Source organism: Elaeis guineensis, chromosome 8, assembly GCF_000442705.2.
Source record: "Elaeis guineensis isolate ETL-2024a chromosome 8, EG11, whole genome shotgun sequence".
Classification (NCBI taxonomy): Eukaryota; Viridiplantae; Streptophyta; class Magnoliopsida; order Arecales; family Arecaceae; genus Elaeis; species Elaeis guineensis.
Window position 1 is genome coordinate 29,597,550 of NC_026000.2, and position 15,955 is coordinate 29,613,504.

The window sequence follows — 15,955 nt, forward strand, 5'->3', positions numbered from 1 at the left end:
TTGTTTATATGACCTAGCCTACAGTGCCATAAGTAGATATCTGATACACTATCTAATCTAGGGTGCTTGCCAGTAGAATAGACTCTTATCAGGCTTGATCTTTTTGGTCTGACTCTGCACTGATGTCCTAGCCTGAACTTGCACCTTCTTTACTTTCTTCTTCTTGTTCTTCTTCCCTTTCTTAAAAGGTCGAGAACCAGAAGTCGAACCTCCCACTAAATTCACCGACTCCTTGTGAAGTTGGTGATCCTTCTCAAAGTTCTGAAGCAACCCCAGTAACCCGTGGTAGTTCTCTTCAGGCTTTGTCATTCTATAATGAGTGAGGAATGGGAGATAAGACTTGGACAGCGAGTTCAGTATTACATCTTTTCCAAGCTGCTCATGCAAGGAAAAGTCGAGCTTGCTCAATCATTCCATCAGCTCGATCATGTACAATACATGATCAGTGACAGAGGCACCATCCCGCATTTTGGCGTTGAAGATGGCACAACTAGTCTTGTGCCTCTCCACATCATCGGGTGTGCCAAAGGCATCCTCCAACACTTGAAGCTTGTCCTTTGGCTGAGCCGTCTAGAATCTGCGACTGAACTCATCGCTCATGATAGCCAGCATGATACAGCGCACCGTGGTTCGATCACTGAGCCACTTCTGGTAAGTGTCTCTGATTGTTCCACGTGCATTGACAGCTGGCTCCTCAGGTGCAGGATCTATTATCACATATAGGATCCGTTCATGCTCCAGGACTATCTTCAACTTTCGGTACCAGCTACCGAAGTTGGGTCCCACCAACTTATCATTGTCCAACAATGATCGGAGCGATAGGGAAGTGGCCATATTTGCACAAAGGAGAACCATAACCTAATTAGTAATTGATTCATTAAACCTAAAGATTTGGACTTTAATCAAAAGGTTTCTCCCACTATTTTATTCGAATTGGTAGCCTCTACCTTCAATTCGAGGAATTACCCTAATTCCTTAGCGGGTACTAGAATCTACTTAGACTGCACACAAGCCCAACTTTGGTTGGCCAACCCAAGTACATCTAAGGGTAGGTTCATAACCAATTGTTTCTCTAAACAATTTCTAGTAATTTTAATTTTGCCCCAGAAACCTAATCAGTAGGCTTTGGCCTCCACTGTAAGGATCCAGTTAGGTCCAACCATTAACATGATCATACTTGGTGTATCTAACCAACGAATGATTAAGTCCAACTTTGGTTGGCTCACCTAACCACCATTAGAGAGACACTTCCAAGTCATCATATGATGAGTGATAATTCCATTAGTCAACAAGCACCAGGCCTTTGGGTCTGCAATGATTATTGAGTTAATGACTCATTATCAAACACCTTAATGGGAGGCTATGACTCAGTTATCTCCATAACTTTGTCATTTTAAGGACCTAATAATTTTAGAAGATTTAAATAATTTAGAGGATGAGGTCAGATGAACCAGCTTATCATGATCCTCCCACTGGCTTAAGGGAGACCATTAAAGGGGCTGGTCTAGGAGCACTAAATCAGTCACACTGATTTACCTAGCTGACATGGGTCAGCTCGAATAGTCAAGTGATCCGATCAAAACATAATTTCACCAAGAGGCCAGGTAAGTTCGATCAGTGGGAGGGTCTGCCAAAGCTTGCCTTAGACACCATCAGAAATGGCCAGGTAAGTGGGCTCCCAATTAAAAACCACCGGTCTGGTTTACCTTAGACACCAACTGGTTTAATTAGTTTCGATTAGATCAACCTAACAGTTCGTGCTAGACCGCTTAGCCAAGAATCAAGTCCATTTGGTTCTCGTTAAAGACATGGACTTGACCAACTACAACTATTGTAATTGATCTAGAGAATCCTTGACCTAATCTAAGACAACAATTGATTAGATTTAATCAATTCTCTAATTAAGTCCATCTTTAATCTAACCATAGGTCTAACCCAATTAATGGACCTAATTCCCACTAACCCATTAACCTAATGTGTTATGATTTGTGTCTTAGGTTCTTCAATTCACAATCCTAGAACCTAATCAAACAACTTCTTAATTCTTAATTAAGTTTTGGGCTGAGGGTTGGGTTTGACTTTTCAAAAAATAATTTTTATATTTGTAAAATAATTTTACAATATGATTCTACCAACCATATTGCATGTTTGATTCATAATCAAGATGCAAGTGAAATAAACATGAAACTACTTTAGATCTAATCTAAACAGGTTCATGTAATTGAAACAATTTCAACTTTAAACAATTTCTTTGCACAAAAATTATTAACAAAGAGATTTTATTTCAGATTTAAATATATTTTAAATCTAATAAATCATAAATTTAATCTAGATCATATCTAATAAATTTATGATTAAAGATAGATCTACACAAACTAGGACAACCTTTGCACTGTAAGGGGTAAACCTTACAGCAGGATAACCTTGCAGTTTGTGATTGATCTAAAATTTTAATTTTAGATTTAATAATCAGATTATAAATTAGATTTAATCTAAAAAATAATCTAAGTATGTATAAATAATCATGTAATAAAGAACCTAGGCTCTGATACCAATTGAAGGAACCAGATCTAGGGTTTCAGGGTTAGATCTTGAAAAAGAGGGTTAGATCTTGAAACTTTTTCAAGATCATACAGCGGAAGACTAAAATAAATCAAAATTTATTTTTTAAGATCAAAAAATCTCTAGATCTAAGATCCTATTATATGATTATTACATGGCATTAAATCAGAAATTAAAATATATAAATATAGCATGAACTACATGTTGATCATATCAACATGTTTCTATACTACATCTAATGTATGTATTAAACAATAGATCAGATCTATTACCTTGCAAGTTAGACGTTCTAACCTTGTTGATCTGGGCTTGAGGATGATGTTGCAAGCCGCACATGCGTCCGGCCTCTAGGAGTCGTCCACACGAGCCCACGAATCTCGATCAGAAGTCCTGCTTCAGGAAATCAGCACAGTATGCTAGTACTGCGCTGATCCTTCTTTGATGGTTGATCAGGTGCCTCCTTCTTCTTGATTTGGACTCTTCCAAAGATGGAAAGTAAAAGGAGGAGTTTCAAATCTGAGACACTCTCAGAAAACTCAAGATGGAGGGAGGAAAGATATGAAAACAAAAACCCAAGAAGAAGACCCTCTTCTTCTTCACGTTTTTCTCTCTAGACACCCAAACTTGCATCTTTTATATCTCTACGACCCAAAGGAATTTCTCTTTGATTTTTGGATGGCAGAAAGGTCTCTCAAATCTCTATCTCCTTCTAAAATTTTATGAAGAAACTCATCTTATATAGAGAGATATGATAGAGTCCTTGTCTAGGTCAAACACCTAGTCAAGGCTTATCCAAACATGGCAAGTTAAGGGACTCCCAACTCTTGAGCACCTCCTTCATATTTTCATGCATGGATCACCAGAAAAGGGTGCACAATGTATACCCTAAAAGCCACAAAAATTCCAAAAAAAATTTGGATAAATTCGGTGCAAAATTGAAAGAGTTTTGGATTTCTAAAACTCTATCTCATAGAATTCGAAATCCAAACTTATTCCTTTTAGATTTGATCCAAACCACCTTCCATGTAAGAAAGAAGAGAGGAGATCTTTTATGAACGTGGGAGAGATCTGAGAGAGGGCTTTTGTTGCACAAAATAAGTGGAGATTGACGTTGAATAAGAGAGAGGGCGTGGAGAAGGCTTAAGTGGCGCAAGGTGGAATCCTAGTCCTACTAGGATTCTGTCTCATAACTTGTTTTAATTTGATTTTTTAAACCAAATCAAATCAAAATTAGATCAACCCAATTAAAATAGGTCTTAACCCAATTAAAAACTTAATTTAATCAGATTAAATTATATTTAAATCTGATTTAATTTTCTAATCAAATTAGAAATTAGATTGACCCAAGTCCTAGTTGAACTAGGACTAGTTTTTCCTTGCACTTGGCTTATCCAATAAACCAATTGGACTTGATCCAATCAAGCTCAAACTAAATCTAATTAAATCATATTTAATTAGACTTAATCTCATCCCATTGGCTTAATCAAATTAAGCCAATTAGCAATCGAATTGCTAATCGATCCTCCTGCAACACTTGCACTGGGTTAAATGTCAATCGTATTGATCATTTAACCCTAGAATGATTCTTAATTGTTGATCAACCATCTGATCGGATCATGAACTCTAATGTGTGTGACCTCATAGGTCCGAATCTAAGTCGGTAGCATAGGAATAAATTTCTATACCAATCGAAGTGACCATCTAGCAATGATACCCGATGACCGGATAGGTCGAATGTGTAGAACAACATCCTTAGAACCCATGCGGATATAGTTTTCATATAATTCATCCCCTTGACCAAAATGATCATAGGACACCCAGAGTTTAACTGTCAACTCTGATCAGGTTGCCACATTGTATTTCAAAATATCAAATCCATCTAATGGATTACCCTGGCCAAGATTTTGCTATATTGAAATATAGCGACTCATTCTTCTCCAACTCTTGGAGTGGTCAATCCCATCTCGATCATACTCTGACTTCGCAAGTACTTGACTGTGCCCAGAAGCCTTCCGTCCCTGAATTAGAAATTCAGTTAGTCCAGTACCAAAGCACAGTGAGTTGCTTGCAAGTCACTGAGGCGATCTCAAGTCTAAGGGACACTTATACCTATATCCCATCAGAGACATTCTCGACAGCAGAATGCTCTGGAGTTGGTCACGTTCAATGATGATGTACCCTTACATCTCACCTGTATGCCATACCAGTATCTCCGCACTCTTTGGTTAAGAGGACAACCAACCCATATGGCCTACAGCGACCTATGCTCGATAGAAGCTGTTGTCCTTATTAACAGCCTATCATTTGGTCGTGAACTGTTTTAAGGACTAATCGATAAATCCTCTCTTTATCGAATCTAAATAGTCCTAAGGACTTCATCATAACAACGGAGTTCATTAGAAGATGAAAGCTTATGATGAAGATGCCAAATATATTTTATTTATTAACAAATCAATTACAATACTTGGTTGCTCAACCGTCAACAGCTTGACGATTGGCTTTTTTGGGACACATTTTCCAACATTGGTTACAGACTTACTCGAAACTCTATTTATAAGATAATAAGCTGATTCGAGCGCATATCCCCAGAGGGAGATCGGCAGACCAGTAAACTCCATCATGGATCGAACCATGTCCAACAAGGTCTGATTCCTCCTTTCAGATACACCATTATGCTGTGGTGTTCCAGGAAGAGTCCATTGAGAGAGAATCTCATTCTCCCCAAAATATGTCAGAAACTCATTGGGAAGATATTCACCTCCTCGATCAGATCGAAGAGTTTTAATACACTTCTCAGTTTATTTTTCTACCTCATTTCGGAATAGTTTGAACATTTCAAACGACTCCGACTTTTGCTTTATTAAATAGATATACCCATACCTCGATAGGTCATCTATGAAGGTTATGAAGTAGAAATATTCACCTCTTGCACTTGTGCTCATGGGTCCACATACATCAGAATGTACCAGACCCAAAAGTTCACTGGCTCGCTCACCTTTTTCAGTAAAAGGTGACTTGGTCATTTTACCAAGAAGACAGGACTCACAGGTTGGAAATGATTCACAATCACCTACTTCAAGAATTTCTTCTTGAGCCAACCTGTTTATCCTGTTCTTATTGATATGACCTAGCCTACAGTGCCAAAGGTAGACTTCTGACACATTATCTATTCGAGGGCATTTACCGGAGGTTTGAACCACATTAACAGGTTGTGATAGAAAGTAAATTTCATTATAAAGTTGTCCAATAAACATTGTAACACCATTCAAAATGATATTGCAAACATTTCTTTTTGTTAAAAATTGATAACCATTCATGGCCAAAAGACCTACAGAAATAATATTTAATAAAAAGCTTGGACAATAGTGACATTCACTCAGAATTATATTTCGAGAATTGATTACAAGGTTCATGATTCCTAATGCTAGAACTGAAACTTTGCTTCCATCTCCAACGTTCAGGAATCTCTCGCCTTCATCAAATCTCCTACTGACCTGCAGACCTGCATCGAATTGCAAATATGATAAGGACTTCCGGTATCCAATACCCAGGCAGTAGTATCACAAATAGAAAAGTTACAAGGTGTTATCATATAAGTACCTTGCTTCTTCTTTGGCCTGTTCGGATCCAGTGAGGCAATGTATAGAGGACAGTTCCTCTTCCAGTGCCCCTACTTCTTGCAAAAGAAGCACTCTGCCTGGCTCTGGTCGGTCTTGCGCTTTTTGGTCTGACTCTGTGCAGACATCCCAGCATGCAGCTGCACCTTCTTATTCTTCTTTTCTTTCTTAAAGGATCGACGACCAGAAGAAGACCCTCCCACAACATTCACCGACTCCTTATGGAGCTGGTGATCCTTCTCAAAGTTTTGCAGCAACCCCAACAAGCCGTGGTAGTTCACTGCAGGCTTTGTCATTCGAAAATGAGTAAGGAAGGGAAGGAAGGACTTGGGCAAAGAATTAAGGATCGCATTCTTACCGAGCTGCTCATGCAGGGAAAAACCCAGTTTACTTAGGTGCTCAATCATTTCGATCATGTACAGTACATGATCAGTGACTGAGGCTCCATCCCTCATCCGAGCATTGAAAATGGCACAACTAGTTTTGTACCTTTCAACATCGTCAGGCGTGCCAAAGGAGTCGTTCAACATTTGAAGCATCTCCTGTGGTTGGGCGTTCTCGAACCTGCGGCTGAACTCATCATTCATTACCGTCAGCATAATGCACCGGACGTTGGTGCGGTCGTTGAGCCACTTCTGGTAAGTGTCTCGGACCACCCCTCTAGCATTCGGGACTGGCTCCTCAGGTGCCGGATCCGTTACTACATAAAGGATCCGCTCATTCTCAAAGATGATTTTTAATTTTTGATACCAGCTATCGAAATTAGATCCCATGAGCTTATCATTATCTAATAATGACCAGAGCGAAAGGGTAGTGGCCATAGCTGCATAAAGGAAAACCAGATCTATATTAGTACATAAATTATTAATACTAAAGACTTGGATTTTAGTCTAAAATTTCTCTCAGTATTTTTACGAATTGATAGCCTCAACCTTCAATTCGAGGAATTACTTTAATTCCTTAGTGGGTACTAGAATCCACACAGACTACACATGAGCCCAACTTTGGTTGGTCAACCTATGTGCATCTATGGGTAGGTTCATAACCAGTTGTTTCTCTAAACAACTTCTAATAATTAATTTTGCCCCTGAACCTAGTCGGTAGGCTTTGGCTTCCACTAAAAAGATCTGGTTAGGTCCAACCATTAACATGACTTGATTTGGTGAATCGGACCAATAAATGATCAGGCCCAACTTTGACCGGCCAACCTGACTACCATCAGAAAGACTCAAACCAAATTATCATATTATGAATGATAATTTCATTAGTCAATAAACACCAGGCCTTTGGGCCTCCAATGATTATTAAACTAATAGACTCATTATCACTCACTTAATGGGAGGCTATGATTTAGTTATCAATATAACTTAATCATTTTTAGGATCTAATAATTTTGGAGAATTTTATTAAAGAATCGAAGAGAAGAAAATATCCAGCCAATTTCAATCCTCCCACTGACTTCATCAAGTCAGATTAAAAAGAATTTACTTAAAGCTAGTATTAGGAGCACCTATATCAGTCAAACTGATTTACCTAATGACATGGGTGAGCCCTAATCACCAAGTGATCTAATCAAAACCTAATTCATCAGGTTGGTCAGGTAAGTGAGATCAGTGGTGGGGATAAGCCATTAACTCGTCAGAGATCGAATCACTGTGAGTAGCTCCCGCTTAAAAATCACTGGTCAAACTGCCAAACTTACCTTAGACACCAACCGGTTCATTAGTTTTAATTCGATCAACTTAGTAAATAGGGTTCCACCGCATAGTCATGAATTAAGTCCATCTTGGTCTAGTTAAAGACATGGACCCATTCAACTACAACTATTGGAGTTGAGTCTAGAGTATCCTTGACCTAATCTAATTCAATTTTTGATTAGATTTGATCAATTACTCTAATTTAGTCCATTTCTTTAAGCTAACTTTAGGTCTAACCCAATTATGGACCGAATCCATCTAACCCATTGACCCATAAGTTTATGCAATTATCTTAGGTCTTAATTCACAATTCTAGACCTACTAGACAACACTTAATTCTTTTAATTAAGTATTTGGGCTGATAGATCAGGGTTTGACATTTCGAAAATAATTTTCAAATTTGAAAGGTTTTATTTTTTGTTCACCAAATATGTTGACTCATTTCACAAATAGATCAGCACATTTCATAAATAGCAATCCTATTGCTAATTACATAACAGAAAAAAAATTAAAAAAAATCATGAATATTCCTTTAGATCTAATCTAACACATTCTTGATAAATTTTACAATTGAATCTTTACAATTAATTCCTTTCGCTGCTTCATTTGCATAGGATATAATTACAGCGACACCCCTATCGCGATAGGAGACCCCATCGAATGGGAGGAGAGGATCTTTAAACCCTACTTTTATCCTATGATCGGACGGCCATGGCAACCAACCCAATTCGATTACTTGCTACTTGGATCCAGTATATCTAAATATATCAATTTTAAAATTTAAAATTTAAAATTTAAAATTTAAATTTTAAATTTTAAATTTTAAATTTTGAAATTCAAATTTCAAACAAATTTCAAATTTTAAATTTTTGAATTTTAATTTTTTAAATTTTAAATTTTGAATTTCAAATTTGAAATTTCAACCAAATTTTAAATTTCAAATTTTGAATTTTAAATTTTTAAATTTTGAATTTCAAATTTCAAAATTCAAATTTTGAATTTTAAATTTTTGAATTTTGAATTTCGAATAACTTTCAAAATTTAAATTTTAAATTTTAAATTTTAAATTTTAAATTTAAATTTTAAATTTAAATTTTTAGATTACAACTTAATCTACGCATGCAAATATATATATCATATCTAAGAACCCACTCTGATACCATTGGTTAAGAGAACAACCAACCTATATGGCACACAACGACCTATGCTTGATAAATGTTGTCGTCTTTGGTAACGACGTATCATTTAGTCGCGAACAGATTTAAGGACTAAACGATAAATCCTCCTTTGTCGAGTCTAAATAGTCCTAAGGACTTCACCACAACATAGGAGTTCATTAAAAAATAAAATATTTTATGATAAAAAATATCAAAATAATTTTTATTAATTTATAATTCATGTACATATACAAAAATGAGTACAACCATCAACAGGCTGACGATTGACTTTGGGATACTATTCCCAACAGAAGCCAACTAACATTTTTTAAGATTTCTTTCTCTTGTTTCACATAGAAAAGAGGGAGGGAGTCATAGAGATGCGTGCCCCTTGCTCCTTGCGCACGTAAAGGAAAGCGGGCACCAACTATTGGCACCCCACCTTATCTGAGGGTCTCTCTCATCCAGGATTCTTTTCTTATCCAAATTTGATTCGAATAAGGTTATCCTAATCTAGAAAGAAATCATATTATTATTTGGTTGGGTGTTGGGTGGTGATTGTGTGTGACAAAATAAAAGAAGGATGAGCGTGCATGAACAATTTGTGCGTGAGATCCTTTGCCGCTATCTTTTCTCCATGCCTCCTTCTTTCTTCCTCGTCACGCCCCACCTTCATATCTGATCTGAGATCTAGAGAGAGAAGAAGGAAAGAAGAAGGGTTTTTCTTCCTCCTCTTGGTATTCGATTCAGAAACAGATCAGCGCGAAGGGTTCGTGCTGTAATCTTGTTCTTTGAGATTTAGAAGAAGAGAATCCAGATCCAAGCGAGGAGTGAGGTCTGCAAGATGTTAGCACATCGGTGGCCTCAGTGCTTTGATTAGATTATCTCCGTATGGATACCAGCAAAGGTCGAGCATGTGCAAGGCTCTGACAAAAACCCCGGGCATCCGCAAGATTCGATCCGATAAGAAGATGAAAAAGTATTTTTAGGTAGGTGATTTGATCATCGATTTTTGTTCTTTTTTTATTTTTGATTTCAGATCTTATATATTTATTTTCATGATATAAACTAGATCCTTAGGTGATTAGGATTTGATTATAGCATGCATACATTAAATAGTTTAATATATTCTTCCGCTGTGGGATGTTTCGAAAAAGTTTTGAAACCTGTATGCATAAATCACCTAGATCCTAACATAATATATCAACATTTTATCTTAGCCATTTTTTGATATTTTGTAGAATTTCAATAATGGATCTTAAAAAGATATTTTTGAAAAGAAAAAAGATCATCAATTTTCATCTCAAGGAAAGTCTCAAAACACATCTCTCCTATGAATTTCTACTTCTTATAAAACATGGGAAGTGTCTTTCCTTAGAAAGAGATTTTTTTGTTCTCTCTTTTCTTAAAACTTCAACTAAATAAGAGAACTTTTCTCCACTTCTAAAAATTATCTTCTCTCTCCTCCACTTCCTATGAACCAAACGAGTTCTTAAATATAATTTCAATATCTAAACAACATAGATCATAAAATACTAAGGATTCTTTTCTTTATGAGAAATGAAAGTCATATACTTCGATGATAGAAACTCCTTATAAGCACAAACTTAGGTAGGCTAATTTATCTCTTTAGTGTTGTTTGTGAGCAATATAAATTATCCTAGAACTATTCTTTCTTGTTTTAGTTATTGTATTATTCAAAATAAATATATAAATAGTATAATTTATACAATAATCATGGAATAGTAGGAATTATGGAAGCTAATAAAAAATAATTGCATGGTCTTGAATGTATATGCATATAATATGATTAGAACATTACAAAAGTAAAAATTTTCTAGTGGACCTTATGAATAATATGTAAGGTATTTTGTGTAGATATGTTTATATTATTTAAGAATATATGCTGTATTATTGTATGAGAAAAAATATATCATTTTATGTCTATCAAAATTTATAACTAAAATATCCTTAGTTCCTCTTTCACAAATATTTATGATGAAGAAGCTAGCCTTTATTTATTCCTTTTCCTCCAGTTCTCAAATTTGGAATTCTTTTCTAGACCACCCTATTCTCTCTCTCTCTCTATATATATATATATAATCTCTAACCATCTCTTACCTACATCCCCAACCAATTAGACTCTTTTTAAAAATTAAAAAGAAATGTGTTATTTATCTAACCCATGTACATCATCTCTTTTATCCTCCAATCTTTAAAATTCCTTTTATACTAATTTATTTTTTAACATGCATTGCATGTGTTCATTGATAGTATAATAATAGATCAAGGCTTGTCTTCTTGAGTTCATAAACATAATTCTTGATAAGTATCATGTTTTTTTTTAGTTGGGCAAATGGTTTCGATAGTTTCAGTAGACGGAATACTAAAAGATTTAAATCTAAAGTAGCTTTCACCCAGTTTTAACTCGGCTTCCTTTATAGTTATTTAACAAAAGGAAAAGAAAATTTTAGAAATTTTTTTATTACGTATGGTTCTAACAAGTAAAGGTGGGTTGAAATATTCTCTCTTTATTGCGATCACTTATATAAAATGGTAGAGAGCTACTTTGATTTTAGAAATTGGTAATCTTATAAAATTATTTATAAAATATATATAAAACAAAATCATTCTTTTGGGTTCCACTGCTTTTATGATAAATATCTATATCATACACCATGGCACCAACAATAAAAAAAAAAAAAGCAAAAAGAATACATCTTGCATTGTGATGTCATGTTATGCCATTGCTTTCATCAATAATATTGATCAAATACTAATTTGGACAGATATTTTAAGTTAGATAATGACATTAATTACAATTGAAATCAGCAAAACTTCTATATCTCCGATACAAAAATAAAATAACATATTAAATATAAGTAAAACTCTCCTCCTTCTTTTGTTAAAACAAATTTTCAACTATATAAAAAAACATTAAAAAAAAATTTTACTTTAAAAATTAGTAAACTTTCCTCCCTTTCACCTTCCTCCCTCTCTCTTGTTCTCTCTTTTCTCCCTTTCTCAATTCTCCACTTTTATCTTGATGAATACATTAAATATGATATAAAAAATATTAAAATTTATATTATTTAATTTTTATTTAATATTTTTTATATTTAATTTTAAAAATTATTAATTAAAAATATTTAATCATACGAAGGTTTTTAATATTTGCAATTCAAGTCTAAAATAAAGCCCAAGCTTGCTTTACGTGGATGCAGAAGGAATTCATATATGGTATAGGTTAGAATGATGCACAGCTTGAGCACGTCATGCGAAAAGCATCCGGACATGGGGTAGACGTGTACTGAATTCAGACCATGTGGAATTAAATGCTAAGAGATTTTGAAGATATATTGAGAAGAGATATTACCAAAAGATCTTGAAGAGATATTGATGTGGGTGAATTAAATGAAGAAGGCCCACATACTTTTAATGAGCTTTTAAATGGCTGAGAGTTTTAGTGTGTTGTTTTTATGTGGCGTGGTTGATGGGTTTAAAAAAAAAAGAAGGCGGTCTTCGAGCGACGAATTGACATGGAAGTTGAACGCAAGTAGACGTGGTGGCGAGCGGATTGCAGACGCGTGCATAACCCAGTCTTCAATAGAGGTAGATGGATGTGATTTCAAATATGGAAGCTGTGTGACAGCGGAAGTATTGCGAAGCAAGCGAAACAGACACGAAAGCCAGTGAAACTGATGCGGGAGCTGAGCTGCAGAAATAGACGCGTCTGGGGCGCAGTTTGAAGTTTTATTTTAAAAAAATCACAGAATAAAATTAAAAAAAAAATCTCAACATCTTCGCCATCCTTCTTCACACCAAAATTTCTTTCTCCCTTGACACCATCATCTCTCCTTCTGCTACCATCAAATATTTTTCAGCTATTATATAAGAGTCTCATCAGCCCCAGAATATCGATGAGCAAGAATTTTATGGAAAGCTAGACTTCTTCAACTCAAAAAGATGATGAAACTTGTAACATAGATTTATTTTTTTTTATATTTATTTTTTATATAATGAAATAAAAAATTATTTTATACTTCATGTTGATATTCTTTCTTCTTCTTTTAAAGATTTGGATTTAGTGTACACAATTTATACTCTTCACAGACACACCGTGATCTATAAGTACGATGCATACTTAAGAGAGATAGATTATTACATTTCTAATTCAAATCTCTAACTTGTAGTTGAGATAAGATAATCTATACTCTGGATGGACGAGCCATAATCCAAGAGTACGGTTCATGCCTATCCGAGATTAATTACACTATCTTAATTACAAATCTCATCATTGCTCCATAAAAGTAAAAGAAAATAAAATCTATTTTACATGGTGGATTCTAAATTTTCGAGGCTTATTTTCTATTTGATTTTTTTTCATGAATTAAATTAAAATTATTATTTACTTAGTAATTAATTAAAATTAATCTTCTTTTTTTCTTCTATTAATTATTAAATAATTATCCGAGATCTCCATAAATACTATCTCGATTCACCCTAGCTACATAGTAAGTTAGAATTGAGTTTATTTTTGGTGCCTTGACGACACGCATCAAATTTGACGCCATTGTCGGGGATCCTTGGCACAATTGTTTCGACAAAAAAAATTAGATCGCTCTCATTCTTTTTATCAATCTTGATTATCCTGACATAAGATTGTCCTGGCGTAACTAGAAGTTACATTGAATGGCTGTCCTAGGGCATGAAAAAATTGAATTAACTTAAAAATTTTTGTTTGATTTATTTTCTACCTTTTGTTCATAGTTTAATCTATTTTTAGTGCTGTCTAACTTGCTTAATTAACTTAATCAAATTTACATTCTTGTAAAATTTAAAAATTTTACACTGGCACCTCATAAATTATTTAAAAAATTAGAAGCCTAATCATAAAATCTAAAAAAAATAAATTAATTTAATTTAATCTTGACTACATGCTAATTATAAGCTTGGACACTTTGATTTGTTGCATTGCATGGTCATAATATATCTTAAGGGCTAACCCATTAATCAGATAAGATGGAGATTTCATCACCTCTCCTTAGCCCAAAAATCAAATCCATCATTCTGTATTAACCCAGATCTTAATTTTAAAATCAATTAGACGTCAGTTCTAAAGTGTTCGAGCTCATTAGGACAAGGCACTCGAAAGAGTTAGATTGGATCAAGATTGGCTAATTGACTGATGTCTAAAAAAGAGGTTCAAGAACAAGAGCCTGAAGAAAGGTGATTCTCTAATCAGGTCCGTTGTGAAAGTACGGGGAGCCTCTCACCAATCTTTTCCTTATCTGACTAGTTAGCTAGTTGGTTTCTGACTTGGAGGGCTCTAAGATAGTTTTGGAAGTTAGGAGCTGTCTAGATTTAAGGTAACCTAGGATAGAAGTAATTTATTTGGGTAAGTATTTGAAAAACCTAAAAAAAAAATTAATTTAATTTTTTTTTAAAAAAAAACTTTAACTTAGATTAAGGACTCTTAGGCTCTTCTCTTTGGACCTCTTTCACTCTTTTCTCATTTAAAAAAAAAACTATAAAAAAAATTGAGATTTTCTGTGTTTGCTCTAAAGGTATAACTGTGAAGGTGTATGCTTGGTCGTAGATCGTTATGACCAGAAATTCAACCATTAGATTCTCAAATAGAATAAACTCTTAAAACCATTAAAGCCAATCGAAATAAAATCATGGACCACAATCACGAGACTGATCCACCACGACAGTTGAAGGAGTACTTCACTCCTTCAACATACATCTACTCGCCTTGTATACAAGTGCCTGTTGAGGTAGTCCAATATGAAATCAAGTCTAGCATGATTCAGATGCTACCATCTTTTTATGGACTTGAGAATGAGGACCCTTACAAACATCTAGACGAATTTCTTGAAATTTGTTCAATAGTTAAAATCCAAAATTTCTCTGATAATGCTCTCAGACTCAAGTTGTTTCCATTTTTCCTGAAAGATAAGGCTAAGTATTAGTTGAACTCTTTAGACACTGTAACAATTTCGACCTGGGACCAACTTCCAAAAAAATTTTTAAAAAAATACTTTCCTATAGGAAAAAATAATCAAATTAGAAAAGCCATCACAAGTTTTTTCCAGATGGATGGTGAGATATTCCATGAAACATGGGAGAGATTAAAAGAATTAATTAGAAAATATCCACACCACGCCATACCTAAATGGCAATTAGTCCAGTGCTTCTATGACGGTTTGTCAGAAAAGCACCGACAAATAGTTGGTTCTTCTTGTGGTGGGACATTCATGCTCAAACATGAACATAAAGCTTGGCAGCTCTTCGAAACATTAAATGAGAATTCATTACATCACATGTCGGTTGCCCGTAGAGACCCAGCCATGGTTTGACCAAAATGAGGTTGAATATATGAGGTAGGTAGTTCTGTGGATATCTATAGTAAGGTAGATAAACTATCTCAAAAACTTGACCGACTACTGCAAGTTGGGCACATCTCTTCTCCATCCGCATAATTACAGGATGTTTGTATAATCTGTTTGAGTTCAACACATTCGATAGGTGATTGTCCAGCTGCATACCAATTTTCTGAGCTTGTTCATGAGCAAGTCCACCAAGCCCAAACCCGAATGGCTCCTAGACCAGAAAATGATCCGTACTTAAATACTTATAATCTGGGCTAACAGAATCACCCAAATTTTTCTAGGAGATCACAATCTATAGCCAATACAGCATCACTTAGGCCTAATCACCAGAAGACAGTTTAGAAACACGTCATACTCTCAGTACTCGAATGCCCTACAATCCCAAACCCCTCCTAGCAATCATAGTTCTGCCTTTGAGGAGAAAGTGTTTCAAGCATTAAAAGGGCTCGAGATGAACACCAGCTCCTTCACTCCCACACTCAATCAATAGCCAAGCTAGAGACCCAAATAGGTCAACTAGCCACTGC

The 15,955-nt window shown here is 35.0% G+C and overlaps 1 non-coding gene across 1 annotated transcript; it reads right to left on the bottom strand.

The window, feature by feature from the left end:
• Window positions 1-15,099: 15,099 nt before the first annotated feature.
• On the bottom strand, window positions 15,100-15,205 carry LOC114914252 (small nucleolar RNA R71). Its single transcript, XR_003801039.1, has one exon. It is a non-coding gene; the product is annotated as a small nucleolar RNA R71 (small nucleolar RNA).
• Window positions 15,206-15,955: the final 750 nt, after the last annotated feature.